Source organism: Triticum dicoccoides, chromosome 3A (genome assembly GCF_002162155.2).
Source record: "Triticum dicoccoides isolate Atlit2015 ecotype Zavitan chromosome 3A, WEW_v2.0, whole genome shotgun sequence".
Classification (NCBI taxonomy): Eukaryota; Viridiplantae; Streptophyta; class Magnoliopsida; order Poales; family Poaceae; genus Triticum; species Triticum dicoccoides.
In genome coordinates, this window is record NC_041384.1 from 75,707,991 (window position 1) to 75,713,972 (window position 5,982).

The following is a 5,982-nucleotide window of genomic DNA, read 5'->3' on the forward strand; positions in this document are numbered from 1 at the left end:
CAACACGCTTGATCCCATTTGGCCGGACACACTTTTCTGGGTCATGCCCGGCCGCGAAAGATCAACACGTCGCAGCCCCACCTAGGCACAACAGAGAGGCCAGCACGCCGGTCTAAACCTAAGCGCGCAGGGGTCTGGGCCCATCGCCCTGAGCACACCTGCACGTTGCGTGGGCGGCCGGAAGCAGACCTAGCCTAGCAGGCGTTCCAGTCCAATCCGGCGCGCGCCGCTCCGTCGCTGACGTCTGAAGTGCTTCGGCTGATACCACGACGTCGGGATACCCATAACTACTCCCACGTAGATGGTTAGTGCGTATAGGCTCGTAGCCGACTCAGATCAAATACCAAGATCTCGTTAAGCGTGTTAAGTATCCGCGAACGCCGAACAAGGCCAGGCCCACCTGTCTCCTAGGTGGTCTCAACCTGCCCTGTCGCTCCGCCACAAAGTAACAGTCGAGGGCCGTCGGGAACCCAGGCCCACCTCTACCGGGATGGAGCCACCTGTCCTTTCAGCCCCCTCGTCAGAATCACTTGCGGGTACTCAATGAGCTGACCCGACTTTAGTCACCATCTGTATAGTATGTATGTGTGTATAGTAATATACCCGTGATCACCTCCCAAGTGATCACGGCCCGATAGTATAGCAAGGCAGACTGACAAGAATGTAGGGCCAATGATGATAAACTAGCATCCTATACTAAGCATATAGGATTGCAGGTAAGGTATCAACAGATGTAGCGACAATGTCAGGCTATGCATCAGAATAGGATTAACGAAAGCAGTAACATGCTACACTACTCTAATGCAAGCAGTATAGAGTAGAATAGGCGATATCTGGTGATCAAGGGGGGGGCTTGCCTGGTTGCTCTGGCAAGAGAGAGGGGTCGTCAACACCGTAGTCGATCACAGGGGGTACCGGCAGTGGCCTCGGGGTCTACCGGAAAAAGTAACGGAGGGGGAACATAATAAATAACAGAGCAATCAAAGCATAACATGACGAATGCGGTGCTAGAGGTGACCTAACGCAGGGATAGGTGATACCGGTGAAGGGGGGAAACATCCGGGAAAATATCCCCGGTGTTTCGTGTTTTCGGGCAGAGGAGCCGGAGGGGGGGAAAGTTGCGAGTTCGATAGGTTAGGGGTGTGTGGCGGACGAACGGACTGCGTATCCGGATTCGTCTCGTCGTTCTGAGCAACTTTCATGTACAAAGTTTTTTCATCCGAGCTACGGTTTATTTTATATTAATTTTAAAAGATTAAAATCATTTTTAGTATTTAGTTAATTATTTTAATTAAACATTATCCAGAACAGTGCACGCTGACATCAGCATGACATCAGCAGTCAACAGGGGTGTTGACTAGTCAAACTGACGTGTGGGTCCCGTTCGTCATTGACTTAGGTTAACTAAACAGGATTAGTTAGTTTAATAAGTGATTAGGTTAATTAACAGATCTAATTAAGTTAAGTAATTAATTAATTAATTATTTATTTTTATTATGTTTTTTTTGTTCTCTTTTTTTTTAACAGGGGCGTGGGTGGGGGGCCCCACTAGGCAGTGGCCCATAGGGCCAAACGGGCGCGGGCGATGGATCAGGTGCGGGGCGCCAGGACGCCCGCCCGCAGAGACGGGGGCTGTCCGCCTCCGGTGGAAGTGGCGAGGCCACGGCGAGTGGCCGGAGCGGCGGGAGCCAGAGGCGGAGACGAGCAACGCGCGGTGGTGCCGGAGCACAACCAGGGCGTGAGCGGGGCACGCGGCCCAGGCGCGGTGCGGGGACAAGGCCGCGGCATAGCGCGCGCGAGGGATGGCAAGAGGTGGTTGCGGCAGAGCCGCGTGACTACGGGTGCGCGGCGTCAGGGGGACAACGGGCGCGGAAGCCGAACGACGCCGGTGGCAATGGAAGGCGGCGACTACGGCGGAGCTAGCGACAACCGGCACTGGAGGGCACGGGGAGAAGAGGGAAAAGGCCGTGGAGGGCCGGAGGCTCACAGCGGAAGCGGCAGGGTGCTCGATGGAGCCGGAGGATGTTGGGGCCGAGCGGATCGACGACGAGGTTAGCGGCTGCGGCCGACGGTGTCGGAGGAGGGGGCGCCGGTCGACGAGGGGACTCCGGCGAGGGGAGCAAGGCGAGGGAGGCCGGATCCTTGACGGGGCCTCCGGGATCCGTCCCTCTCCGGCAAGGAGGCGGCTTGGGCGAGCGGGACCCGGTGGAGGGGCGCCCTGCAGCCACGGCGAACGCCATGGCCGCAAGGAGGAGGGCTCTGGTGTGAGCTCCTCTGCTCGTCGCGGGTGCAGGCTTGTTGGCTATTGCGGTCACGCTGGCCGGAAGCTTGACGAGGAGGCTCGGGCGCGCTTGGAGACGAACGGAAGGTGGAGGAGAAGACCAGGGGCGGTGGTTGCCTTGCCGGCGAACAACAGCTGTGACCCGCCAGGGGAGAGGTGCGGGGAAGCGGGGGGGAGAGGAGAGATTGCGAGGGGGGTATGAGGCGCCTCGCCTCTGGTCTAGGTGTGTGGCGGCGCGAGGGAGATGGAGAGGGATCGAGCGAGAGGAGTGGGGGTCAAGTGGGTAAGGCTGGCTGCGGGCTAGGTTAAGGAGGGGAGCCGGGCTGGGCCTAGTTGTTTGTTAGATGGGCCAAGAGCCCAGTAGATTAGTTTAGTTTAGTTTTTTTTTTGTTTTGAAATATATTTACTATTTTCGTTAATCCTATATTGCATTATATTTTAAGTCTAAATGGTTTTTTTTAAATGAGAGACTTGTCATAAAAGTACTTTGCAATATTATGGGGTTGTCCGCTAGGCTTGGGGGCAATTGAAAAAAAATGTCTAGCCTTTTGTTAATTCTCGAAAAAGCCAAAACTAGAGCTATTGGCCCTGTTTTATTTAGGTTAGGAGCATCTACTTACTTCCACAGACTTTTGTTCTTATATGACAATTAGTTAGTGAACTCTTGCAACCCTGCGAACATTTTTGTTTTATCATTTGAAGAAATAATAATTTGACTTCATTTTAAAAATTGAATTTGAATTCGGTTTGGATCAAAGTGAGGTTTAGAAAGTTAATCGCGATGACATGGCACCATTTGTGTGTGGTTAATGTAGCTTAACTACCGGGGTGTTACAAATCTCCTCCACCACAAGAAATCTCGTCCCGAGATTTAAGAGGGAAGTAAGGGGGGAGAATAGGTTACGAAATTCTAGCGATTCTTCTCGGTCTTAGTTGCTCTTCTCGAAGAGGTAGATCCATAACGCTGATGTCTTCATACTTCAGCTTGAGGTCATCATGATGACGCCGTCATTTTTTTTTTTGGGAACTCCATCGTACTTACGAAAAGGATAAGGAGGTAGCTCTACAACGATAGAATGTTATAAAGGAAAATCAACTAGGGGGTATCCCAAGAATGAACATAGGAGTATCTCTCGATTCAAACAAATGAAACACCTCGAGAGCAAATAAAGAAGGTACCATAAAAAGTTTCAAGCGGATAGACAATCGTCGTTGCCTGAAACATCGCGTAAAAGGGGTTCAGAGCAACAAGAATTAGTTTTGAGTCTGATACCAAAATTGACGATTTCTTGGAAGGTGGCTCGTGTATTACCTACGAGGACACGCGTGAGGAGTATCTTTGGGAACAAGGGGTGTACAGGAGAGTCAGGTTTCGATCTTGTGGAGTTGTGGGTTATGGGCCCACCATGTGGGTTAAAAGTAACAAGAGCGGTGACATCTTGCACGGTTATGATAGCAAGGCACATCAGATAATAACCTGTCAGTTATGTCGGCAACAACATCGGTACCAAGGTTGAGGGATGATGAGAACGATTTTCCTGCTCGTTGAAACGAGGCGGACCAATAGGCAAAGTTCTCGTCCATCGGTGGCAACCGAAATGTCATCAACAATAGTAACAGGGTCTTGCTGACATAATTGTACAACGAGGTGTTTACATAAGCAGGAGAATATTACTGCTTAGATCATATAGATCACAAGAAAGGTTAAAACAAACAATGGAGAGAAAAATATATCCGATTAAACAGAATAATGGAAAGGAAAAGGTGTTTAAACACATATTTCAAGGGTATATCCTTCCCAAGGACACTCAAAGCACGATATCCATGACAGGATATAATGTAGAAAACTCTTTAGGTAAGGGGAGAGAAATTTCAGGACATTCCCCATACAGCGGTGTTTGGATCATTAAGCAGGAAACGTTTAACATTAGGCTGTAAATGTTCTTGTTGAAAATTGGAGTAACATAGACATGCTTCGAGATAGCATTGACATGGTCAATGGGTGAAGATCAGACTCTGGAGACACAAAGGATCCATCAGGAATAACTTGAAGAATAGGTCTTACAATTTCCTTATGGAAGAAGGGATAACCTTCCTGAAAAGGAATCTATAACAACAAGTCCTCCGGCCAGGTGTGATAGGCATGACCGCACCTTACCGATATCAGGACCAATGTAATAACTCTTGGAAATATGTTCCAACCATCATATCTGACCGAGATTCAGATCTGATTGGTGCCAGGATGCCTCAGACTCAGGATGCCTGAGAAGAAAAGGTGCAACACAATTGACAAGGCGACAATGTAAGATTCTTGGGAAATATACTATGGAAGCGAGTTCCAAAACAAGAGTTCATCATTAAAACCAAGGGGAGAATGAAGAGGTGGCTGATGAACTCAACGATGATTCATTGAGATTTTCAAAAGATGGATTTCCACACTTATGTGAACAAGGAGTCAACATTTGTCGGACCAAATGGTATAAGGAAGTATGCTCGAGGAAAACATACACAATTAAACATTGGTTGAAAGGTGCGCCCGAAATATGGGTTGGGTTGCACGACCAATGTCAGAATGGTGATTCAATTAGCGAAGGACTTAGAATGAACTATCGCCCATTCACTTCAAAGCAATAGGGTTGTTAGAAGTTTTGAATTCACACGTCATAGCTCCATTGTCGGTATTCCGGTTGAAAACAATACGGGGACCAAGGAATGAACGAAGATGGCAAGAAGTATTATGATATCAAGAATTATTAAGAGGTGGTGAAATTCTCACCATATTCTTGACAAAAAGAGATGGTAATACTACCGAGGTAAGGAAGATCGACTGTTGGGTAGCAGTGATCTCAAGGTTTACACCAAACACGAACAAGTTGTGTTGAACGAAAGGCAATAAAGTGGTCGATGAGAACAGGAATCATCGAGGGGCAAGGATGGTATTACCCATCATGAATTCAATTGAATTCCTGGAAGAGCTCATAAGGTTGATGATGATCACGACACAATTGTCGAGAGATTTCATGCAGATGTAGTCAATCAGCGACGAAGTCAAAGGAATGATGAAGCAAGAGGTTATTGGAACCACCGTTACGACACAAACTCGAAATCAAGTTTGTTGGTCAAGGAGAAATGGTATGACGAGGAAGATCGACGTAAGCTTAGCTCATCGTCGAAACTGGTGCTCCCGGAATAAGGACCAGGTAGCACAGTTAAAATCTGCACGACAAGGATATAGCCAAACAGGCTAGAAATGGCGTGATCGGTTACAAACTCGTACTTAAAGAAGATTATCAAGTGTCGTTGAACCTTAATGCAGACTCGGTTCGGTTATCGGTGTCTTTGAGTGTTTAATAACTCCGAGCCCTAATCGGTGAGTATGTAGTACTTGATGAAGAACTCATAAGAAGTTATGCAGTTCCATGATAATCTCGAGATACCAGGAGGGTAATACTCGACACAAGATCAAAGTAAAGGTTGGACTGGTGTATTGATCCATAGGAGACAATTGTTTTAACTTGTCCGAGAAGTGAGATCAAAGAAGAACAATCATGGTCAGAACCACGGTTGCAAGGGATCAATTCACAGATACCATAGGTTAGTTATCAAGGAAATAGTTATTATTACAAGAAGCTTCCATGATAGGATATACATCGCGTCCATGGGCATGAACACAAAGTTCAAGGTCGACTCCCACTTCCTCA